General features: G+C 38.9%; 1 pseudogene; it reads left to right on the top strand.

Moving 5' to 3' along the window:
* Nucleotides 1-23,956: 23,956 nt before the first annotated feature.
* LOC102407523 lies at nt 23,957-24,735 on the top strand (annotated as a pseudogene).
* Nucleotides 24,736-27,112: the final 2,377 nt, after the last annotated feature.

Here is a 27,112-nt window from a genome sequence, read left to right as displayed (position 1 = left end):
ATTTTAAAACACATTATATTTTAAGATTTGTACAAGGTACAGATAAAGCTCTTCAAAAAATTTTTTTCAGTATGGGCTCCCTTATGTGTATATTCCCAATTACAGTGTTCGGTCTGAGGTAAAATCAGAAGTTAGACAATCATTTAGCATCAAATGTCAGAAGAGTGTGGTATTTGATGTACTGACTTTGGGTTTATGACAGAGTTCTGGCACAAAATTTTGTGATTGTGGGTAGTCACTGAAACGTTAAGATCTTCAGTTACATTATCTTTATATTTATCTTTATAACCTATAACTGTGCAAAGACTACCTCTTTTCCTTCTTTTCTAGGTCATTGTCTCTCTGAAATACAATAATGTAAGTGAAAATAAATTTAATCTCATTATTTTTGTTCCTCTGGGAAAATCATCTCTCTCTAATTGCATATCTTGAGTTTTACTCCTTGATCTTACTGTCCTTTAGTTGACACAGCCATTCTTGAAAATATTTCCATTAAAATATTAATGACTGAGAAGTCTTGAAGTTCTAAACATGTAAGCTGTAATGGTGAAATTTCACCTTAAAAGGATAAGTTACTTTACCCTCTTGGCTTTAATCTCTCCACCTGTATGATTAAAGGGTTTGCAAATTGGTTGCACAGAAGAATCACCAAATGAGCTTTCAAAACTATAAATTCCTGGACCCAATCCCAGACCTTTCAAATCAGAGTCATAGAAAATAATTGTGGAAGGTCGGAATATTTAAAATGAGTAATGAAAGTCTGCAATTATAATTATAATTGTAGACATAGATTTTGTCTATAAAACTCTAGAATTATAGTGTCAATTTTTAAAAGCTCTCTAGATTTTCTAGATGCACTGCTCCATTTTTCTCTCTGATTCTCACTCAAGGCTATTGGGCTTAAGTTCAAATGGAAACTAGGCTATTGCCTAGTACACATCATATACTCGACATAAATATCTTTGTTAAGGAGAGTAATAATGGTATTAATATGTGCATGCATGTGTGTGTGCACGTGTGTGCGCACGCGCTCAGTCACGTCCGACCTTTCGCGACCCATGGACTGTAGCCCTCCAGGCTCCTCTGTCCATTGAGTTTTCCAGGCAAGAATACTGGAGTGGGTTGCCATTTCCTACTCTAGGGCATCTTCCCAACCCAGGGATCAAACCCGTGTCTCTTGCATCTCCTACACTGGCAGGCAGATTCTTTACCACTGTGCCAAGTGGGAAGCCTAACAATATTCATAGCAGTAATAATAAAAAGGAAAATAGAAGACATATTTGATCAGTTCATTGTGGTTGTTTGGGGATAACAGGGTATGACATAACATCAAATTAGTTGTATTATAGCCCCATTGATTGATAAGGTGGAGTGCATCAGCTTACCAGATTTGACTTTACAAAACCCAATGGTGGTGGTGGTGGTTTAGCCACTAAGGCGTGTCCGACTCTTGCAACCCTGGGAACCTACCAGGCTCCTCTGTCCATGAGATTCTCCAGGCAAGGATACTGGACTGGGTTGGCATTTCCTTCTCCAGAGGATCTTCCCAACCAGGAATTGAACCCAGGTCTCCTGCATTGCAGGCAGATTTTTACCAACTGAGCTACAAGGGAAGACTAAAAGTGAAAGTCGCTCAGTCGTGTCCGACTCTTTGTGACCCCATGGACTATACAGTCCATGGAATTCTCCAGGCCATAATACTGGAGAGGGTAGCCTTTCTCTTCTCCAGGGGATCTTCCCAACCCAGGGATCGAACCCAGGTCTCCCGCATTGCAGGCGGATTCCTTCCCATCTGAGCCACAAGGGAAGCCCAAGAATACTGGAGTGGGTAGCCTATCCCTTCTCCAGGAGATCTTCCCAATGCAGGGATCGAACCCAGGTCTCCTGCATTGCAGATGGATTCTATACCAGCTGAGCCACAAGGGAAACCCAAGAATATTGGAATGAGTAGCCTATCCCTTCTCCAGTGGATTGTCCCTACCCAGAAATCAAACAGGGGTCTCCTGCATTGCAGGCGGATTCTTTACCAACTGAGCTATCAGGGAAGCCCCTGGGCCCAATGGTGCTCAAAGTGTAATTCTGAGACTTCTATGGCTTTTACTTTTAATTTGGAAATTTTAGTCTACCTATTCCTTAAAATGTTTAATGTATATGTTATGGGTATATAATAAGAAATATATATCTGGTCTTCATTCCTTGTTCCTGGCACAGAGCATCTAAAACCTTTGAAATTTCCTTAGTGGTAGAGTTAGAGGAAAGTTATTCATTATTTATAATAAACCTCTTTCAATCATACCCAGGTTTAAGTTGATAAGATCCCTCTTGGTGGGCCTCTAGATAGCCTCCAGATGAAGGCTAGGTGCCAGAGGAACCAGTCATGTGAGCAGAGTGTTAGAACTTTCAGTTCTACCTATTTGACCTCCAAGGAGGGGCGGTAGGCTAAAGATTATGTTAATCTCCAGTGACCAATGATTTACATGATCATGAATTGGTACCTCCATAAAAAAAGGCCTACACAGCAGGATTGGGGAGCTTCTGGGTTGAAGAATGTGTTAAAGTGCAGGGAGAGTGGCTCAGCCAGAAAGGGTAGGGATGCTGGGTGCCCCTTCCCCCAGGCCTTGCCCTATATGTACATTTCTTCCATTTGGCTGTTGATGAGTTATATCATTTGTAATAAACTGGTAATAGTATGTAAACTGTTTTCCTGCATTCTGTAAGCCATTCTAGCATATTACTGAGGAGACAGTCATGGGAACTCTTGGTTTACAGTCATTTGGTCAGAATTACACATGGTCCAGGATTTGCAACTGGCATCCGAAGTGGAGGGAAATCTTGTGGGATTGATCATTTAACCTGTGGGAGTCTGTTCTAAATCCAAGTAGTTGGGGGTCAGATCTGAATCGAATTGTAAGATACTCAGTGGTGTCTGGAGAGTTGTTGAATTGGTTGATTTGGAAGAAAACCTCTACATTTTGGTGTCAGAAGTGCTGTGAGTAGGAACAAATCTGAAGACATGAGTAAAAAGACTCGAGACAATGGAAAATACAGAGCTGAAAGGCATTATTTGGTGCCATAGAACACAAATTTGATCTTTAGAGAATTCAAAATGTTAAGAAAAAGTTGCCTATTAGGAGACTCTGTAAACATAGCCAAAATGTGTAGACATTAGTCCTGATACTAGATATTACTAAGTAGCAAAATATGGTTCATTTTTCTCCTTAATTTCAGGTTTACTTTAAATTTTAAGAAAGAGCAAAAGTAGAGGACATCTGAAAAAATAAGGAACGTTAGCTCTAACTGGGGGTCTGGTCAGAATAACAGAACAGTGAAAGTGTTAGGTGCTCAGCCGTGTCTGACTCTTTGCGACCCCCTGGACTATAGCCTGCCAGGCTCCTCTGTCCATGGAATTTTCCAGGTAAGAATCCTGGAATGGGTAGCACTTCCCTTCTCCAGAGGATCTTCCAAACCCAGATATCAAACCCAGGTCTCCTGCATTAACAGGTGGATTCTTTACCATCTGAGCCAGCAGGGAACCCCTAAGGGTTAACTTTTTCAATGATTTTGTTCCTTTTAGATTAAAAAAAAAATTGTTTCAGTAAATGTGTTTTACTTTATATTTGTGATTTAAAAATGGTTGTGATATGTGCCTGAAATAAATATTACAATACTTGGGCATTTTTTAAAAATTGTAAATTTCAGAAGGCTTCCATAATTATCTGAGGCAGTTTTTTTCTGGTCTGAGTATAGCATTAAAAGTGCTGTTTTCAAAAAATAATGATAATAAAGTAAAAGCATTCAGCTGACTAAAGGAAAACAAGTACAGTTAGCCATTATTAATGATGAGGACAGGGGACAATAAAATGTAAGTACTAAAACTTAAAGGAAATTTCACAATGGCTATAGTATTAATTAGAGATAAAGATTATATCCACATAAAACATACTTCAAATGAAGAATAGAAACAAGACGAAATACATTATTGATTGTTTTAACCACATCATCCCATCTTGATAATTGATTCACTTTGTAATTTTCCTGATAATTTTAAATGAGTGAGTTTAAGAACACCTGCCATCACTTTATAACTTATCTGCCAATAAAAAAAGAAGATCTAATTAATTTTATTTCTTACATATTTGAGGCTTAGAATCCTTCAGAAGAATTAACAGAAAACTGCAAGGCTTTTCATGGAGGATTTTAGGTTAAATCTTAAAAAAAAAAAGGAAATTAAAATAGAGGATCCATGATTTCTTAGCCATAGCACTTTTACTAATATTTAGTGGTGAACTTAGTAAAACAAAATAGAACAAAGGGCAATAAGAAAAATCATCCATATTATTTTCCTAGCTAGGTAATAGTATATGTCATTATTATTATTTTAAAAGTCATATTGGCCATCCCATATGCACAGTGCTTCTATCAGCATTGTCAGGACATGGAAATGCCAATTCACCCTATTTTAATGCATATTTCTACAATCAGTTGGTATTCTCACAGAGCATGAAGTTGAACATTAGGCCCTAAAAATATGCAGATGTTAAGAAATAAAAATGTTCAAACATTAAGGGCACAGGAGAGGTGTTTAATTAGAACAAATTGATTTTACCCCAAAAAGCATAAAGCAGACTTAAAAATAAATAAAATTTTAAAATAGCAAATTAAGGAGGAAATTCATTCCTCTTATTATTGAATTCTCTTTGAAAATAAAATATTCTATGTCAGGTCATTCATAGAAATAAAGATTTAGGAGTCTCTGTTATGTAATATTATAGATAGAGACTTTGCTCACCACCTAATTAAAAGAATAATAGTTCTTTTACTATTTCTCCTAGAATAAAAGAATAATTACTGAAAATTCAAGTCACTGAAAAAGTTCAGAATCTGATCTTACATTTCTCTTTAAAATGCATAAATTCCATGTAAGAAAGGCTAAATGCAAGCAGGTAAGGAAGTCATTAATGGCTAAGTTTTCTCCTTTATGGATGAGAAAATGCAAATCTGAGACGTCTTCAATTAAAAGAAAGGAGGAAAGAAAGAAAAGAAAAAACAGTTTAAAAACTTCCAAATGTTCAGTTCACCTCTCGAATACCAACCTGGGTAGAAAAACAACATACTCAGGGAAATGTTTTTCTAAACTTCCCTTGTTACCTAAAGACAGATCCTCCAAAAGGAACTCATTTGTCATAAATTCCCTAGAAGGAATTTTCGTCAACCAGGGAAGATTGACTCTTACCACAGAAGAGAACACCAGAAATGAACATCACACTCAGACAGACTTTGTCACAAGCTATCTTGTCTCCCATCTATTCTTCTAATGACCCATTCATCCTTTCTAAAACTCATTTATGCTCCCCTAGGTTGCCAACATCCTCTTTTTCTTCCCCTATTAAGAGAATACATAGTTTTCTGTATACAGGTCTTTTGTTTCTTTAGGCAAATTTATTTCTAAATATTTTATTCTTTTCATTGCAAAGGTGAATGGGATTGATGCCTTAATGTCTCTTTCTGATTTTTCATTGTTAGTGTATCAGAATGTAAGGGATTGCTGTATACTAATTTTATATCCTGTGACTTTGTTATATTCATTGATTAACTCTAGTAATTTTCTGGTGGATATCTTTAGGGTTTTCTACACAGAGGATCATGTCATCTGCAAACAGGGAGAGTTTTACTTCTTTTCCAATCTGGATTTGATTCATTTTTCTTCTCTGATTGCTGTGGCTAGGACTTCCAAAACTATGTTGAGTAGTAGTGGTGAGAGTGGGCCTCCTTGTCTTGTTTCTGATTTTAAAGGTTATCATTCAGTTGCCCAGTCATGTCTGACTCTTTGCAACCCCATGGACTGCAGCACGCCAGGCCTCTCTGTCCCTCACCATCTCCTGAATTTGCTCAAGTTCATGTCCATTGCATCAGTGATGCTGTCCATCCATCTCATTCTCTGACACCCTCTTCTCCTTCTGCCCTCAATCTTTCCCAGCATCAGAGACTTTTCCAATGCATCAGCTGTTCACATCAGATGACCAAAATACTGAAGTTTCAGCTTTGATATCAGTCCTTCCAATGAGTATTCAGGGTTGATTTCCCTTAAGATTGACTTTGGAAATCTTTGGTTTGATGTCCTCGCTGTCCAAGGGACTCTCAGTCTTGTCCAGCAGATTTTAGAGGAAACGCTTTCAATTTTTCACCATTGAGGGTAATATTTGCTGTGGGTTTGTTATATATGGCTTTTATTATGTTGATGTATGTTCCTTCTATGCCTACTTTCTGGAGAGGTTTTATCATAAATGGGTGTTGAATTTTCTCAAAGGCTTTTTCTGGATCTGTTGAAATGATCATATGATTTTTATCTTTCCATTTGTTAATATGGTATACCACACTGATTGATTTGAGAATACTGAAGAATGCTTGCATCCCTGGAATAAAGCCCACATTAACTTTATAATCTTTTTATTATGATGTTGGATTCTGTTTGCTAGAATTTTGTTGAGGATTTTTGCATCTATGTTTATCAGTAATGTTGGCCTGTAGTTTTATTTTTTTTGTGGCATCTTTGTCTGATTTTGGTATCAGGGTGATGATGGCCTCATAGAATGAGCTTGGGAGCTTTCCTTCCTCTGCAATTTTCTGGAAGAGTTTGAGTAGGATAGGTGCTGTCTCTTCTCTAAATTTTTGGTAGAATTCGCCTCTGAAGCTACCTGGTCCTGGACTTTGATTTGTTGGAAGACTTTTGATTATAGTTGATTTCCATGCTTGTTGTTGGTTTGTTCAAATTTTCTATTTCTTCCTGGTTCAGTATTGGAATGTTATACTTTTATAAGAATTTGTCCATTTCTTCCAAGTTGTCCATTTTATTGGCATATAGTTGCTCATAGTAGTCTCATTGGAGAAGGCAATGGCATCCCACTCCAGTACTCTTTTGCCTGGAAAATCCCATGGACAGAGGAGCCTGGCAGGCTTCAGTCCATGGGGTAGCTAAGAGTCCAACATGACTGAGCGACTTCACTTTCAATTTTTACTTTCGTGCATTGGAGAAGGAAATGACAACCCACTCCAGTGTTCTTGCTTGGAGAATCCCAGGGATGGGGGAGCCTGGTGGGCTGCCGTCTATGGGGTTGCAGAGTCAGACATGACTGAAGTGACTTAGCAGCAGTTTCATATGATCATTTGTATTTCTATGCTTTATTGTAATTTCTCCATTTTCATTTCTTTTTTAAAAAATTGATTTAGTTTTTAATTGAAGAATAATTGCTTTACAGAATTTTATTGTTTTCTGCCAAAACTCAACATCAATCAACCATAGGTATACATATATACCCTCCTTTTTGAAAGTCCCTCCCATCTCCCTCCCCATCCCACCCCTCTAGGCTGATACACAGCCCCTGTTTGAGTTTCCTGAGCCATACGGCAAATTCCCATTGTCTATCTATTTTACATATGGTAATGTAAGTTTCCATGTTACTCTTTCCATGCATCTCACTCTTTCCTCCCCTCTCCCCATGTCTATAAGTCTATTCTCTGTCTGTTTCTCCACTAGTGCCCTGTAAATAAATTCTTCAGTACCATTTTCCCAGATTCTGTATATATGCATTAGAATATAATATTTATCTTTCTCTTTCTGACTTACTTCACTCTGTATAACAGGTTCCAGGTTCATCCATTTCATTATACTGACTCAGATCGTTCCTTTTTATGGCTGAGTAATATTCCATTCTGTATATGTACCACAACTTCTTTATCCATTCATCTGTTGATGGACATCTAGGTTGCTTCCATGTTCTAGGTACTGTAATAGTGCTTCAAAGAACAATGGGATACATGTGTCTTCTTCCTCATTTTCATTTCTAATTTTATTGATTTGAGTCTTCTCCCTTTTTTCTTGATGAGTCTGGCTAATGGTTTGTCCATTTTATCTTCTCAACGAACCAGCTTTTAGCTGTATTAATCTTTGCTATATTGTCTACTTCAATAGTCATTTATTTCTGCTCTGATTTTTCCAATTTATTTCCTTCCTGCTTTGGGGGATTTTTGTTCTTTTTCTAGTTGCTTAGGTATACGTTAGGTTGTTTATTTGCTATTTCTCTTGCTTCTTGAGGTAGGCTTGTATTGCTATGAAGTTCCCTCTTAGCACTGTTTTTACTGAATCCCATAGGTTTTGGGTTGTCATGTTTTCAATATCACTTGTTTCTATGCATATTTTGATTTCCTTTTTGATTTCTTCAGTGATCTGTTGGTTATTCAGAAGCATGTTGTTTAGCCTGCATATGTTTGTGTTTTTTTAATAGCTTTTTCCCAGTCGTTGATATCTAATCTTACAGCATTATGATCAGAAAAGGTGATTGAAGTGATTTCAATTTTTAAAATTTACCAAGACTAGATTTCTGGCCCAGGATGTGATCTATCCTGGAGAATGTTCCACGTGCACTTGAGAAACAGGTGAAATCCATTGTTTTTGAGTGGAATGGCCTGTAGGTATCAGTTAGGTCTAACTGGTCCAATGTGTCATTTAAAGCTGTGTCTTCTTATTAATTGTCTATCTGGATGATCTGTTCATTGGTGTGAGTGGGTATTAAGTGCCCCACTATTGTGTTACTGTCAATTTCCCCTTTAATAGTCGTTAGGATTTGCCTTATCTATTGAGATACTCCTATGTTGGGTGTATGTATATTTATAATTGTTATATCTTCTTGGATTGATCCCCTGATATTATGTAGTGTCCATCTTTGTCTCTTGTAATGGTCTGCATTTTAAAGTCTGTTTTATCTGATATGAGTGTTGTTTCTCTTGCTTTCTTTTGGTCTCCATTTCAATGAACAAGTGTCTTTTAATTTCATGGCCCCAGTCACTGTCCATAGTGATTTTGGAGCCCAAGAAAATAAAGTCTGTTATTTTTTCCATTTTCTCCACATCTTGAGGTATTGATTTTCTTTAATTAACAGTAATCCTTTGATGGTCTAACTACCTAGTCTTTGTTGCAAAACTCCTATATATCCTGACTCCTTCCTTTGCCTCTTCAGAACAATCTCTCAGAGTGATCTGAGATGCTGTGTCCTGATCTTGAAGTCCTCAGGATGTCTGCTGAGTAAAACATAATTTTCAACTTTTAGGCTGTGCAATATTTTAATCAACAGACCTATAGCACATAGCAGTTTGAACTAGCCACATTTTAAGTCTCAATAATCACACATAGCGAGTGGCTACCATATTGAACAGCACAGATCCAGAGCTATCTGCTTAAAATTCAGTGGTATCACATGTTACACCTGTGATTTAAAACCTTTACTAATGTTCAGTTTCCTCTTCTATAAAAGAAGAGTGATAGAATTCTTCATCAACTTGACACGAAGATTAAAGAAATTCTGTAGGTAAAGTACTCATCACACCATCTGGCCAAAAAAACAAAACAAAACAAAACTGTCATTAATTTCTAAATAAATAGATTAAAAAAAATTCTATAGCTGTACTTTGTTTTTCCAATCCAGTATAAGATCATAGCAGTACTCAGCGTTAAATATATAGTTGATTTACAATATGTTTCAGGTGTACAACATAGTGATTCAAATGTTTATAGATTATACTCTATTTATAGTTGCTATAAAATGTTGGCTCTGTGCTCGGTGCTGTGCACTGTATCTTTGTACCTTGTTTGTATTTTCCAGAGTTGTGTGTACCTCAACAGATGCTAGATTTTGTAGTCATTTTTGTATTAATAAAGAATAGCTAATGATATAACTGAATGTGTTGTGAGGGAGGTCAGAAATATTTTCTTACAAGCTGAGGAAACCAAGTTTTGATGACCGATTAATCTTTAATCAGAGAACATGGAACCCTCACCCCATCTTTAAGATGATGCTGATAATTGTAAGCCAGTTTGTGATAAACTAAAAAGACCACTATCTTCAATGGAACTTTTTTCATTGTTTAGAGGACAGCTCCTGAGTTTTTGGGTCTAGCAGTCTAGGGTTTCATTGCCTTTGAGCTACTTTACAACTCTGAAAATTGCAGGTAACTGATAGCAATGCAAAATAATTCTTGTTCTTAGACATGCAAATAAATTCTGTTTGGTGGAGGTTCAATTGACTCTTCCCCTTTCCTCCTGGGGTGGTGGGGGTGAGTCAATTTTTTATATCAATTTGTAAATTCTTTTGTACACGTCTTCACTAAAGGAACATTTACTCCATATAAATTTGTACTTGTTTGACTTTTCCTTTGAACCAGTTGTAACATATACCTAATTTCCTCATTAAAAATTAGCTAAATAAAATATTTAACATGTGATCATTTTATATCTTCATGAGAATCTTGGTTATACCCCTTTCAGATAATTATTCTTTAACATAGTAATATAGCATTATATTATCAGATTTATAAGCTAATACAAATGAGCTCAATAGAAATTCCCTAAACTTTAAAGAATTAGGATTCCCTGTTTTCTCTTCCTGATTTTGATTGTGATCATACGTGGTTAAAATCTTTCTGTGAAAGGTCTTGAGCTTTGCCTTTGAAAACACCACAGAACAAGGGGAAATAGATAAATGATTATGAAATGAGTTAGTATTCCAGCAGAAGTATGTACAAGTTGGTGGAAGTCTTTAGTTGGTGGAAGTGATGGGTGGAGATGTTCAGTAGATGTTTTACTTGAGGCGGAAATCTCTGAACTAGTGTGGAGAGCCAAAAAGGAAATCTTTGGATAAAAAAAGGATAGTGAGGTCATTTGGGGCAGGTGCTGTAATATATATATTTTTCTTTCTCCCTGGTTTTATACCTAAATTGCTTAATTAAGAAAATGCCTCTGTAAGATTCTTTTGCTTTTATGGCCTAAATGCATAAATCTGGCAAGTGTATACAACCTTTTATAGTAATTCAGAACTATTAGGCCTGCTTCCTCTGACTTGCATCTGGATGAATAAACATAGTCCGATCAAGTGGAAACTTGTTATGCTGCCTTTCTCTGGTTTTTAAAGTAATCAAAGGAGACCTCTTGAAGCTTGAGTGTCTCACCTGTGCTGCTTGATGGTACATTTATTTTGTTTATCCTGTTTTTGGGAAATTCAGAAGTAGCTTGACATTTGCGTTGCTAATAAATTGCTTCCAAATTGCCTGGTGGTTCACTTAGTTTAGATCAGTGATTTGTGTTTGAAAAGGGTTGCCTGTTCATTGTTGTTATGACTACATATCTTCAAAGAGTCATGTCTTCATATGTAAAACAGAGAATGTTTTCCACCACCCTGTTCTACAAGAATTGAGAAATTAGTCCTTGTCATCACTGACCTACCACGTACCTTAGACAAGACTTCAGGCCAAAGGAAAACCGACAGAACAGGTCCTCAGATAGTGAGATGCTTCTGGGGGGATTTTTACATACCCCAAAGTTTTGCATCTTCACATACTTAGCAAAGCACTGCAGTTATTAAATGAGATATCTGATCCTGTGACTGGCGGTAACATTTCAGTGAGATCTTGACTATATTACATCTGGTGGTTCCCCTTGTATCTCTTCAGTTTTTCAGAGCTACCTGAGAGGCTGTCTCTCAGGCTATAGTTCCCAGGAAGACCCATCTCACAGCTTTTACATGGCATGTGTCTTTTCACGTTGACACATATAAGGGGCGTCTGTGTGTGTGTGTGTGTCTGTGGTTAGTTGCTCAGTCGTGTCCAACTCTTTGCGACCCCACGGTCTGTAACCTGCCAGCCTCCTCTGTCCATGGAATTCTCCAGGCAAGGATACTGGAGTGGGTCGCCATTTCCTTCTCATATACACACACACACACACACACACACACATACATATATAAGTATACTCAGAATTATCATCACTGGGCCCAGAAAAGGAAGGCCATATGTATGTATGTATGTATGTATGTATGTATATATATATATATATATATATATATATCTCCTTCATATATAACAGATTTTAGTATTCATCTTTACAATTTTCTTCTTCATTCTAAGCTTTTATGTTACCAAATCTAAATAACATCTCATCATCATCTAACTGATTAACCAAAGAAGAAATCCAAGACACTATTTTAACCTATGTGATCTCTTCTTCCTCATTCAATCAATCACCAGATTCAAAATTTAACGTTTGATTCCAATTTTGATCTGAATTAGCCTTCTTTATCCCCATGATCTGTGATCCTGTTTATCCCTTTGTTGCAGGAAGGGGGACCGCTTCTAGGGCCTGAGACCATGCTCTTATCTAACACTCGGAAATGAGTTGTCTGAGGAGACACACGTGATGACAAAGCAAGAAGCTGTTGGGAAGGGCACCCGGGAAGAGAGCAGGAAGGTAGGGAACCCAGGAGGATGGCACTGTTGCATGGTTCCTGGGCCTTGGTTTTATGGTAATTGGGTTAGTTTCCGGGTTTTCTCTGGATGCAGGGTCCTTCTTGGTGGCACGTCAATCCCTCAGCCAAGATGGCTTCCAGCAAGAAGTCTGTGAATTTGATAGGGCATATAAAGTGTAGTCTTCTTTCTCTTTTTGATCTTTCTCAGATTCTTCAGGTTGGTGGTAGCTTATTGGTTCCTCATTCCTTACCAGGGCCTCCTATTTAAGATAACTTATGCAAGCAGTTATTATTGGGCCTGGCAAGGGTGGGTGGTTTCAGTTGGTTTGCCTAACAACTCCACCCTGAGAGACTTCATACTGAAGATACTTCTGTTTCTTTCTTCTGCAACTGTTAATACTCCCTGATGAGAGTGGGCAGAGTCCTGTCTAGTGGAGTAGTAGTCTCTCTCTTTTTGATCTAAATTGAGATGTTCTGTGCCTGAAACTGGCATTCACCCTAGTGGGAAAATTTAGCCTGTAATTGTTGGACCCTGTCAGAGATGAACCTTGTAAGTAGTTGAAACAGACAGGAGTCAGAAATGAGGCCTAGCAGAATGATCATCACTGGGCCCAGAAAAGGATGGCAAAATTTAGGGTGAGGGTTTCAGGGTGTTCGACTATCTTCTGATTGGTTGGTGGGCAGCTACAGGAATAGAGTGGTGTTCCAGGAATCTTGAACTCAGCCAGAAGTTACCATACTCGAGAGGTGGGGACCCCAATTTTGCAGAAGAACTGAAATAAATGGTTATGCACACTCCTTGAGGAGGAGCCGGGACCCTGCCCCAAGGCTGTACCACCATTTGATTTCTCCTCTTCTATTTCTGTATCCCATCCCTTCCTTGATTAATAACTCTTTGAATTCAACCTGTGGAACTCAGGGAAGGTCAACGAGGCTGAATGAAGCCTATATTCTATAAGCAAGAAACAAGTGACCCAGAAGGGATTTGTATTTTGGAGCCCCCAAGTGTACTGCACAGTTCCAATTCAAGGAATAGAGTGATGATGTCTCTGGCCATTTCCTGCTAAAATAGGCCACAGTCTAGCCTCAGTTGGGAAACTTCACACTGAACTGGAAATATTTCTGAGTCCCAAGCCCTGGATCTGAATCTTATCTAATTAAAACCTCAACTTATTGGTTTGTCATTTTGGTGAAAGAGACCCAAATAGAGGTAGTTGGAGTGACAATTGGAATTTTAATAGGCTAAAAAAGTCTTTCATTTCTTTTCAGGAGAATAAGCCTAAAACTCAGTCCAGACTGGGCACACTGGGAAGACCTGTAGCCAGGCAGCCAACTGTCTAGTTTTATCTAGCTAGGTTTTAACTTTTAATGTGATATTAACACACAGATAACAGGTGCTATCGTTCATCATACTTGCTTCATTTTGTTAGTGTATGATCTAAAACAATTCCATCATCTAAAAATGACATAGTTACAAAAAGAAACTTTTAAAAAGTAAGGCTGCAGTTACCAGCTGCCAGCAGACACTGTTTTGAGAATGGCTGGTGTCATATTGAGAGTTAACTTAGGCAGGTTGATAAAGAGTCCAAGCCTAAGGCCCCTTTAAGGAGGAGGTGACCCTTCTCTCTTTTTCACATTCTTTTGCCTCAGACATGTAGGCCCCATAGGCAGCAGTATCTCTTGCTCCAGGACATGCCTTTTTTGACCTCAGAATGTATGTTATGGGAGAAGGTCTGAGTAAAAGTTCCACAGCTTTGAGCTCTGGGTTAACCTGTACCTTTTCACTAATCTCGTGCTGATGTCATTCCAGGATGTATGTTATGGGAAAGGGTTTGGGCAAAATTTTCACAGCCTTGAGGTATTTTTTTTCCTATTCTCAACAGCTAGCAGAAAAGTATATAATGCCCTGCTTAAAACAAGCAAGGTGGGCAATCCTTCTACCCACTTCTGATGTCTATGTCAGAAGCTTTTTTCTGTCACTGGCACTTTAATAGAATTTCTACTATACGAAGCTCTGAATGACTGAGACTGTCTTTGGTCCTGGAGTTAAATCTCCTTCAGAGACCACGAATCCGGTGGAACACCATACACTTTCATCTGTCATCTTGGAAGCTCACCCGGGATCCCAAGACAAGGTGTAAGCTCTCAGTATAAATCTGACACAGCTCAGAAAACTCAAGTTCCTAGCCATACAAGGACTTGTCTGAAATCACACCCATAATATCACCTGTTATTTCCTTGAATGTCTGAACCACAGCTACTCCATTTTGACTTTTAATTGTATTAAATTAATTAAATGTAATTAATATTCTACTTAATAGCCAAATCAGACATCACTGTTAATGATCTCAGTGTATCTCTAGGTATGAGAAGATGCAAAATTTGGGCTAACAATATCTTCTTCTGAAAATATGTAACCATCTGAAGGCCTGTCCTGCTAGTTTTTCCCAGAACACAGAGTAGTGACTCTTTCCTGACCTCCACCCTGAACTCCCTTCAGGGGGGTATTGAAGGTAAGCAGCTCCACAGCTCATGATTTAATCTTTATAGAGGCAGATGGAAAGTGCCCACTTCCATCAGTAGAGCCCCCTTCATGGTAGTAAATTTGACTATTACTTGGGGGGTATTTCATGACCATTTTGTCCCATGGTGCTAGGAATGCTCATTCCCAAGCCAGGTGAAAATTTTTCCATACATTAGTCAGTATGCTATCATTGGACTAGGCCCCATTAACAGTTGCCAGAAAGTCTCTGGACCACCTGTCTTACTAGTCTCTTATGGTCAAGAAGAATATTCCCTCTTGCTGCTTCTTCCTATATCTGCTGCTGCTACTGCTACTAAGTCACTTCAGTCATGTTTGACTCTGTGCGACCCCATGGACGGCAGCCCACCAGGCTCCTCCATCCATGGGATTTTCCAGGCAAGAGTACTGGAGTGGGTTGCCATTGCCTTCTCCTTCCTATGTCTAGAGTTACATTATTATCATCATTGAGCTTACATGGAACTATATATCATCATTTTATCAGAGGATTAATCACACATTTGGCAATGTAAGAAAAACCAATTCTGTAAAACAGGTGAAATACAAACAACATAGCTAGCAGTATTAGAAAAGTAATAAGTAAGCGTTAAGCCAAGAACTTCCATTAGATACGGTCCAATATGTCCCACGTCATCTGACTTAGTCTATTCTGCATCAGTTCTTACCTTTAAGGAAATGTTGCATTAGTACTGTCCATAATTACCCAGCCCAGTTTCCTAGTGTTACTAGACTGTTTATCCTTCAGTTCAGTTTAGTTCAGTCGCCCAGTTGTGTCCAACTCTTTGAGACCCCATGAACTGCAGCACGCCAGGCCTCCCTGTCTATCACCAACTCCTGGATTCACTCAAACTCACGTCCATTGAGTCGGTGATGCCATCCAGCCATCTCATCCTGTCGTCCCCTTCTCCCTTCCAGCCCCCAATCCCTTCCAGCATCAGAGTCTTTCCCCATGAGTCAATTCTTCCCATGAGGTGGCCAAAGTACTGGAGTTTCAGCTTTAGGATCATTCCTTCCAAAGAACACCCAGGACTGATCTCCTTTAGAATGGACTGGTTGGATTTCCTTGCAGTCCAAGGGACTCTCAAGAGTCTTCTCCAACACCACACTTCAAAAGCATCATTTCTTTGTTGCTCAGCTTTCTTCACAGTCCGACTCTCACATCTATACATGACCACAGGAAAAACCATAGCCTTGACTAGATGGACCTTTGTTGGCAAAGTAATGTCTCTGCTTTTGAATATGCTATCTAGGTTGGTCGTAACTTTCCTTCCAAGGAGTAAGCATCTTTTAATTTCGTGGCTGCAATCACCATCTACAGTGATTTTGGAGCCCCCCAAAATAAAGTCGGACACTGTTTCCACTATTTCCCCACCTATTTCCCATGAAGTGATGGGACCAGATGCCATGATCTTCGTTTTCTGAATGTTGAACTTTAAGCCAACTTTTTCACTCTCCACTTTCACTTTCATCAAGAGGCTTTTTAGTTCCTCTTCGCTTTCTGTCATAAGGGTGGTGTCATCTGCATATCCGAGGTTGTTGATATTTCTCCTGGCAATCTTGATTCCAGCTTGTGCTTCATCCAGCCCATCGTTTTCATGATGTACTCTGCATACAAGTTAAATAAGCAGGGTGACAGTATATAGCCTTGACGTACTCCTTCCCCAGTTTTGAGCCAGTCTATTGTTCCATGTCTGGTTATAACAGTTGCTTCTTGACCTGTATACAAGTTTCTCAGGAGGCAGGTAAGGTGGTTTGGTATTTCCATCTCTTTATGATTTTTCCAAAGTTTGCTGTGATCCACACAGTCAAAGGCTTTAGTGTAGTCCATGAAGCAGAAGTAGATGTATTCCAGGAATTGTCTTTCTTTTTGATGATCCAACAATTTTTGGCAATTTGGAGACTGTTTCTTCAGCCTTTTCTGAATCCAGCTTGTACATCTGGAAGTTCTCAGTTCATCTACTGTTGAAATCTAGTTTGAAGGATTCTGAGCATTACTTTGCCAGCATGAGAAATGAGTGCAATTGTGTGGTAGTTTGGACATTCTTTGGTATTACCTTTCTTTGAGATTGGAGTGAAAAGTGACCTTTTTCAGTCATGGGCCATTGCTGAGTTTTCCAAATTTGCTGGCATATTGAGTGCAGTACTTTAACAACATCTTTTAGGATTTGAAACAGTTCAGCTGAAATTCCATCACCTTCACTAACATTGTTTGTAGTAATGCTCACTAAGGCCCTCTTGACTTCATGCTCCAGGATGTCTAGTTCTAGATGAATGACCATGCCTTCATGGTTACTTGGGTCGTTAAGACCTTTTTTGTATAGTTCTTCTATATATTCTTGACGCTGCTTCTTAATCTCTTCTGCTTCTGTTATATCCTTGCTGTTTTTGTCCTTTATTGATTTTATCTCTGCATGAAATGTTTCCTTGGTATCTCTAATATTCTTGAGGAGATCTCTGGCCTTTCCTATTCTATTGGTTTTCTCTATTTCTTTGCACTGTTCACTTAAGGAGGTTTTCTTATGTCTTCTTGCTTTTCTTTGGAACTCTGCATTCAAATGGGTCTATCTTTTTCTTTCTCCTTTGCCTTTCGCTTTTCTTCTTTTCTCAGGATCTTATATAGGAGCACCTAAATATATAAAACAAATTTTGACAGGCATACAGAGAGAAATTGACAATAATGTAATAAAAATAAGAAGCTTTATAATCCCACTTATATCGATGGACAGATTATCCAGAGAGAAAATCAATAAGAAAATAGGGGTGAAACATTATACCAGATGTACTTAATAGATATCTATGGGAAATCCATCCAAAAATAAGAGAATACATATTCTTTTTAAGGGTACATGAAATATTCTTCAGGCTAAATCACATGCTATGTTCCGAAACAAATCTCAATGAATAAGAAGACAAAAATTATACCAAGCTTTTTTTTTTTTTGACAACATTTTTGTTCAGTCACTAAGCTTTGTCTGACTTTTTTTGACTCCGTGAACTGCAGCAAACCAGGTTTCCCTGTTCTTCACTATCACTCCAAGTTTGCTCAAACTCTTGTCCATTGAGTCAGTGATGTCATCCAGCCATCTCATCCTCTGTCACCCCCTTCTCCTCTTGCCCTCAGCCTTTCCCACCATCAGGGTCTTTTCCAATGAGTCAGCTCTTCACATCAGGTGGCCAAAGTATTGGAGCTTCTGCTCCAGTACCAGTCCTTCCAATGAATATTCAGAGTCGGTTGCCTTTTGGATTGACAGGTTTGATCTCCTTACAGTCCAAGGGATTCTCAAGTATCTTCAGTTCAGCTCAGTTCAGTCACTCAGTTGTGTCTAACTCTTTGCGACCCCATGAAACACAGCACTCCAGGCCTCCCTGTCCATCACCAACTCCTGGAATTTACCCAAACCCATGTCCATCGAGTCAGTGATGCCATCCAACCATCTCATCCTCTGTCGTCCCCTTCTCCAACCTTCAATCTTTCCCATCATCAAGGTCTTTTCAAATGAGTCAGCTCTTCGCATGAGGTGGCCAAAGTACTGGAGTTTCAGCTTCAACTTCCGTCCTTCCAATGAACACCCAGGACTGATCTCCTTTAGGATTGTATCTTTTCAGCACCACAATTTGAAATCATCAGTTGTTCTGCACTCAGCCTTCTTTATGGTCCAACTCTCACATCTTTACCTGACTACTGGAAAAACCATAGCTTTGACTATACAGACCTTTGTCAGAAGTAATGTCTCTGATTTTTTATTGCTGTCTAGGTTTGTCATAGCATTTCTTCCAAAGAGCAACTGTCTTTTAATTTCGTGTCTGCAGTCAGGATACACATTGATTTTGGAGACCTCTTGGAAATCTGGCAGTGTTCCACTTTTTCCCCATCTATTTGCCATGAAGTGATAGGACTGGATGCCATGATCTTTGTTTTCCGAATATTGAGTTTTAAGCCAACATTTTACTCTACTCTTTCAGCTTCATCAAGAGGCTCTTTGTTTCATCTTCACTTTCTGCCAGGGAAGTGGTGTCATCTATATATCATTATGAAACTAGAAATCAATCATAGGATGAAATATGGTAAAAGACAAGCAAATGGAGACAATATAACTTGCTACTCAAAATCAGTGGATTAATAAAGAAATCAGAGAGGAAGTCAAAATATACCTTGAGAAAAATTGAAAAAAATTGACAACTTTCAGGAATCTGTGTGCTCAGTTGCTCAGATGAGGCTGATTCTTTGTGACCCCAAGGACTGTGGCCTGCTGGCTCCACTGTCCATGGAATTCTCCAGGCAAGAATACTGGAACGAGTTGCCATTTCCTCCTCCAAGGTGAATGGCAGCAAAAGCAGTTATAAGCTGTAAGTTTGCAGTGGCCTACCTCAAGGAACAGCGAAAAATGAAAACAGAAAGTTAACCTACCTTCTAAAGGAATTAGAAAAAGAGGAATAAACAAAACTCAACATCAACAGAAAGAAGGGACTAATGAAAATCAGGGAGGAAACCAATCAGAGATCAGACAAAAATAGAAAATATGAAAATCTTCAAGAGCTGTTTTTTTTTAATTAAAGATAAATTGTTAACAGTTAAATCAGCCTTATTAAGAAAATGACCAAAATAAATAATGAAATAGAAGAAATTATAACTGATAAAACAGAGATAAATAATCACAAGATAACACTGCAAACAGTTATATGCCAACATATTAGACAAGCTAGAAGAAATGGATAAATTTCTATAAGCATTAAACTTTCTAAGGCTGAATCAAGAAGAAAGAGATAATTGGAAAGACATCACTAGCAGTGAAATTGAATCTGTAATAATAATAAAAAATTTTTTTTGCAGGAAATAAAAGTCCAAGACAGTATAGTTTAATGGGACAATTCAGCCAAACATATAATGAAGAGCTAACACTTATCCTTTTCAAAATATTCTGAAGAAGAAGGAACACCCTCAAATTCATTTTACATGGCTACCATTACACTGAGGCAAAAACAGAAGACATTACAAAAATTATTAAAATTATAGGCCAATATATCTCATAATGCTTTTGAAGGCCCACTTGACTTCACACTCCTGGATGTCTGGCTCTAGGTGAGTGATCACACAATCTTGGTTATCTGGGTCATGAATAGTTTTTTGTGCAGTTCTTCTGTGTAGTCTTGCCACCTCTTCTTAATATCTTCTGCTTCTGTTTTGTCCATACCATTTCTGTCCTTTATTCTGCCCATCTTTGCATGAAATGTTCCCTTGGTATCTCTAATTTTCTTGAAGATATCTCTAGTCTTTCCCATTATACTGTTTTCCTCTATGTCTTTGCATTGATCATAGAGGAAGGCTTTCTTTCCTCTCCTTGCTATTCTTTGGAACTCTGAATTCAGATGCTTATATCTTTCTTTTCCTCCTTTGCCTTTAGCTTCTCTTCTTTTCACAGCTATTTGTAAGGCCTCCTCAGACAGCCATTTTGCCTTCTTGCATGTCTTTATCTTGAGGATGGTTTTGGTCACCTCCTCATGTACAGTGTTATGAACCTCCGTCCATAGTTCTTCAGGCACTCTATCACCTCTTATCCCTTAAACATATTTGTTTTTTCCACCATATAATCATAAAGGATTTGATTTAGGTCATATCTGAATTGTCTGGTGGTTTTCTCTACTTTCTTCAATATAAGTCTGAATTTTGCAATGAGTCCATAAGGAGTTGCAATAAGGACCAGTCAGCCCCCGGTCTTGTTTCTGCTGACTGTATAGAGCTTCTCCACCTTTGGCTTCAAAGAATATAATCAATGTGATTTTGCTACTGACCATCTGGTGATGTCCATGTGTAGAGTCAACTCTTGTGTTGTTGAAAGAGCATGTTTGTTATGACCAGTGTGTTCTCTTGGCAAAACTCTGTGAGCCTGTGTCCTGCTTCATTTTTCACTCCAATGTAAAGCTAGACTTCAAGATAGGCTTCATCAGTACGTGAACAGAGAACTTTCAGACATACTAGATGGATTTAGAAAAGGGAGAGGAACTAGAGATCAAATTGCCAACATCTGTTGGATCATAAAAAAAGCAAAGGAATTCCAGGAAAACATCTAATTCTGCTTCAGTGACTAAGCTAAAGCCTTTGACTGTGTGGATCAAAACAAATTGCAGAAAATTCTGAAAGTGATGAGAATGCCAGACCTCCTTACCTGCCTCCTGAGAAATCTGTATGCAGGTTAAGAAGCAACAGTTAGAACTGGACATAGAACATTGGAGTGGCTCAAAATTGGGCAAGAGTATGACAAGGCTGTATATTGTCATCCTGCTTATTTAACTTTTATGCAGAGTATATCATGAGAAATGCTGGGCTTGCTGAAGCTCAGCCTAGAATCAAGATTGCCAGGAGAAATATCTATAATCTTAGATATTCAGATGACACCACTCTAATGGCAGAAAATGAAAAGGAACTAAAGAGCCTCTTGAAGGTGAAAGAGGAGAGTGAAAACCTGGCTTAAAACTCAACATTTAAAAAACCAAGATCATGGGAACCAGTCCCATAATTTCATGGCAAATAGATGGGGAAACAGTGGAAACAGTGAGAGGTTTATTTTTTTGGACTCCAAAGTCACTGCAAATGGTGACTGCAGCCATGAAATTAAAGGATGCTTGCTCCTTGAAAGAAAAGCTTTGACCAACCTAGACAGCATATTAAAAAGCAGAGACATTGCTTTACAAGTGAAGGTCTGCCTAGTCAAAGCTATGGTTTCCAGTGGTCATGTATGAATATGAGAGTTGGACCATAAAGAAGACTGAGCACCGATTGATTGATTCTTTTGAACTGTGGTGCTGGTGAAGACTTTTGAGAGTCCCTTGGACAACAAGGAGATCAAGCCAACCAATCCTGAAGGAAATCAACCTTGAATAGTCATTGGAAGGACTGATGCTGAAGCTGAAGCTCCAATACTTTGGCCACCTGATGCGAAAAACTGACTCATTTGAAAAGATCCTGATGCTGGGAAAGATCGAGGGCAGGAGAAGAAAGGAGCCACAGACGATGCAACTTTTTGATGGCATCACCAACTCAGTGGACATGAGTTTAAGCAAATCCTGGGAGATAATGTAAGACAGGGAAGCCCGGCATGCTGCAGTCCATGGGATCACAAAGAATTGGACATGACTTAGCAACTGAACAACAGTTAACAAATGTCTGACAGATAGAGTCAAAAATCCTCAACACGGCGCCGGCGGGGAGGGGGTAAAAAAAAAAAAAATCCTCAACAAAATATTAGCAAACATAATTCAACAATATTTAGAAAGAATATTTAAAAACAGTATTTAAAATAATCATGCACCATGGTCAGTTTGGTTTTATCTCAGGAATGCAAGGATGTTGCAGTATCGAGAAATCAATCATTGCGATACACTACATTTTTTAAAGGAGAAGGCAATGGCACCCCACTCCGGTACTCTTGCCTGGGAAATCCCATGGATGGAGGAGCCTGGTAGGCTGCAGTCCATGGGGTCGCTGAGAGTCGGACATGACTGAGCGACTTCACTTTCACTTTTCACTTTCATGCATTGGAGAAGGAAATGGCAAACCACTCCAGTGTTCTTGCCTAGAGAATCCCAGGGACGGGGGAGCCTGGTGGGCTGCCGTCTATGGGGTCACACAGAGTTGGACACGACTGAGATACAAGAAAAGCACCTGAATAAATGATCATTTATTCATGTTAAAAACTCCATCAAAATTGGTTTAGAGGGAATATATCTCAACCATCAGCAACCAAATATTCATGACAAAGCCACAGCTAAATGCATGCTCAAAGGTGAAAATTCAAAAACTTTCTCTAAAATCAGGAACAGTGCAATGATGCCTACTCTCTCTGTTTCTACTTAATATAGTATCAGAAATCCTAGCCACAACAATCAGACATGAAAGCAGAAATAAATGATATCCAAGTAGGAGGGGAAGAAGTAAAACTCTCACTCTTCCCAGATGACTTGATATTCTATATAGGAAACCATAAATCACCATGAAAAAAAAACTATTAAACTAAGGAATGAATTCAGTAAATTTGCATGATACAAGATTAATATAGAAATCTCTTGCTTTTCTATACACTGATAATGAATTATCAGAAATGGAAACTAAGAAAACCATCCCAATTAAATTGCATTAAAAACAAGGAAATACTTAAGAATATATTCATTCAGGGAGTCCAAAACCTTACACTCTTAAACTCTAAATATCAAAGAGTGATGAAGGAAATCAAAGATGATACAAAGAAATGTAGATATCTCATGTTCACAAATTGGAAGAATCAATATTGTTGAACTTGATATTGTTGATCTAGTTCATACTACCCAAAATAATGTACAGATTTAATGAAATCCCTATCAAAATATCCATCAAATTTTTCACCTAGCTGGAATCCTACAGTTTATAGAGAACCACAAAACTCTCTGAATAGTAAAAGCAATCTTGAGAAAAAAGAACAAAGCTGGAGATGTTATACTCCCTGACTTCAAACTATATTATACAGCTACATTAATTAAAACAATATGGTACTGGCACAAAAATAGAAGCATGGATCAAGTGAACAGAAATAAACCCGTGTGCTGCTGCTGCTAAGTCGCTTCAGTCGTGTCCGACTCTGTGCGACCCCATAGACTGCAGCCCACCAGGCTCCCCCGTCCCTGGGATTCTCCAGGCAAGAACACTGGAGTGGGTTGCCATTTCCTTCTCCATAAACCTGTGTAGTTATGGTCAATTTGTTTATTACAAAAGAGACAAGAATATAAAATGGGGGAAAAAATCTCTTCAATAAGTGGTGCAAGAAAACAGGACAGATACAGGTAAATAATTAGAACATTTTCTTACACCACACACAAAAATAAACTCAAATGAGTTAAATACCTACATAGTTTGGAAGCATTATGGGGACAGAGGTGGACTTGGAGCACAGGTGCATACAGCGTGCTGTGGTGGAAATTTTGTTTATCGTAATCCCATATTTTTGCTTAACTTGTAAAAAAACAACAACAGAAATCAAGTGCTTGGGATGATGGATTAAGAAGAATATTGAAATTCTGTGGAAAGTTTCAAACTGCAGCATATTGAATTTTCACCCTAGTCCAGCAGCTCTGCTGCTCACTTAAATGCAGATGAATGAAGACCCCGTTTGGGAAGACCCCTGGTCAACAGTCCAGAGCTGATGCAGGCCATGCGGGTTTATCAGCAAGTATGGTGAAGAAACGGACATCCCACGAAAAACAACTGCGTGGTGTGAGCCCACCTGTTTCCCAGCCCCAGTGCAACAGTGTAGGCCGCAGGATTGAGCACAGGTGGACAGAGGGAATGGCCTCGTCACCCAGTGCAAAGGAGCCATTCTGGACCAGGTGCCTGTAAGCCTTTCTTTGTATCTTATAAAATGCGATGGATTTGACTGTGTTTAGGTACTAGAACTTAATAAAGATGAGTTTCTACGCTTGAAGTCCTGCCTGATAGGGAGGACATTTGTAACATTTCAAATCGGTGATGCATACCTAGCCGACATGATTGGTAAAGCAAGGGAGCAGATGTTTGAGACTGAGGATGGTTCTAAAGATGAGTGGAGGGGAATGGTCTTAGCACACACCCCTATAACGAACACATGGCTTTCCATCATCTAGAAAAAGATCCTGTCTTGTACATGTACCAGCTCTTAGACGATTATAAAGAAGCTAACCTTCACAATATGTCTGATTCTAATGATTCACCTCCAGCAGAAAGGGAACTGGGAGAAGTTGCAGACAGCCCGATAGGCAAAAAAATGGAATAGGCCAAAGAAGATGGCTCTGAAAGCACCGGCATGGTCATTCATCAAGTAGGAGCCATACCATCTGTCTAGTTCATTGTTTGATGATGACTTCCATATTTTTGCCTACGATCTGGTGAAAACAGCCTGATATCATGAACTTTGCCAAATTTGTGGAACTATTAAATGTATAATTTGTAGACATAAAGACTTGATTGCTTTCCAGTTTAATGAAAACTTAAATGTCCCTAAGAACACAGATATCTGCCAGCAGAACTGGTTTTGTTCTGAATAGTACAGATTTATGTGACCACAATGCATTTTGTATAAGGAACTCCTTCCTCTTAAAAGAAATCTGTTTGGAAGGGAGTTACAGGCAAGTCTGGTAAAAGCTGAGGCTTCCCTGGTGGCTCAGACAGTAAGAATCTGCCTGCAGTGCAGGAGACATGGGTTCGATCCCTGGGTTGGCAAGATCCCCTGCAGAAGGGAATGGCTACTGACTCCAGTATTCTTGCTGGAGAATTCCATGGACAGAGGAGCCTGGTGGGTCAGAGTCCATGCATTGCAAAAAGTTAGACACAACTGAGCAACTAACACACTGGTAAAAGTTAAGCTAGTATCATAGTCATTCAACACTGTAATAGATTTTACCCACATTCCCCTTCCTTCTTAACACTCTTATTCTGCTGCCATAATGCAAGCATAATTTTGTATTTTTGTTATTGAAAGGTTGTGGCTATGAGCTACGAACAATGCCTGGGGGCTGGGAATTCTTGGCCTCCAGAGGAGAGGATTTCCATCTAGGGCCAGCAACCTGGCTTGATCACTTGGAGCTTTTGTGTAGCAAAGTTTTATTAAAGTATAAAAGAGATAGAGAAAGCTTCTGACACAGACATCAGAAGGGGGCAGCAGAGTACCCGCTTGCCAGTTTTTAGCAAGGCGTCTTATTACTCATTGATCATAGGTGAAAGAAACACCTCAAAGCTGAGAGAGTTGCACCCCACAACATACATATCTGCACAAGGGGAGTCATCCCTGGACTAGAGGTCTAGACTAGAGGTCTCTGGGAGAGATGTGTAAGTCTTGAAGGAAAACAGACCTCCAAACAAGATACATAGTCTCATTAACATACCTTAAGAAATAACATTTCCCTGAGTAAGATGTATTGCTTGGTTGGGCAATTAGCAGCTCAAGGTTAGAAAAAAGTTACTTTCAGGCAGAACGGGCTGTTGTCATAGCAACACAGAATTAAAGGAGCCTCCCACAGTGGCTAAAGCAGGAGCAAAGGAATGTAGAAAAAAAAAAATGTCTGCTGTTTGCCATTTGTCTCCTCCTGGGCTTGGGGACCTCTGGCTTCTCCGGGGAGATCAACCTAGCCGTTAACCCTTTCTTTACTGCCTTTTATTTGAGGTATATATATATGTATGTATATCTACCTACCTACCTACCTATCTATATTAGTGTGTATTATACATATACATGTTATATTTATGTATACATACATACACACACACACACACACTTCATTGGCAGTCCTTATTTTGTGGCTGGGGTGGGAGTTAAATAATTTTCTCCAGTTTAACAGAAGTGTTGGACCCAAGTTATTTATATTTAATGTGTTACTGCTGTTTATTTAAAATTAAATTTGGGCACAGGAAGCACATGGGGACATTCAGCTTGTTTTAAAATTCAGAAGTCCAGAGCATCATTTAAATCTAGAGCCTTAAAGCTAAATTCAAGCGTGAATCACTTGTCAAGAGTTAATGACCCACATTAGAATTTACAAAACAATTCGAAATCTGGGTAAAAGTCTGCCTTTCATTCTAAGCTTTGTCCATTTTTTATTATAAATACTTTTCCAAAGCAAAACCCAGGTTCTTGGTCCACACTGGGTAATGCAGATGTATTTTGGATGGCGCATATGGTCCATTATTTGTACAAATTCAGTTCAGTTCAGTCACTCAGTCTTGTCCGACTCTTCGCAACCCCATGAATCGCAGCACGCCAGGCCTCCCTGTCCATCACCAACTCCGGGAGTTTACTCAAACTCATGTCCATCGAGTCAGTGATGCCATCCAGCCATCTTATCCTCTGTCATCCCCTTCTCCTCCTGCTCCCAATCCCTCCCAGCATCAGAGTCTTTCTCAATGAGTCAACTCTTCGCATGAGATGGCCAAAATATTGGAGTTTCAGCTTTAGCATCATTCCTTCCAAAGAACACCCAGGACTGATCTGCTTTAGAATGGACTGGTTGGATCTCCTTGCAGTCCAAGGGACTCTCAAGAGTCTTCTCCAACACCACAGTTCAAAAGCATCCATTCTTCGGCGATCAGCTTTCTTCACAGTCCAACTCTTACATCCATACATGACCACTGGAAAAACCATAGCCTTGACTAGACGGACCTTTGTTGGCAAAGTAATGTCTCTGCTTTTGAATATGTTATCTAGGTTGGTCATAACTTTCCTTCCAAGGAGTAAGCGTCTTTTAATTTCATGTCTGCAGTCACCATCTGCAGTGATTTTGGAGC

Source organism: Bubalus bubalis, chromosome 15 (assembly GCF_019923935.1).
Source record: "Bubalus bubalis isolate 160015118507 breed Murrah chromosome 15, NDDB_SH_1, whole genome shotgun sequence".
NCBI classification, from domain to species: domain Eukaryota; kingdom Metazoa; phylum Chordata; class Mammalia; order Artiodactyla; family Bovidae; genus Bubalus; species Bubalus bubalis.
This window is presented reverse-complemented; position numbering and strand designations above follow the sequence as displayed.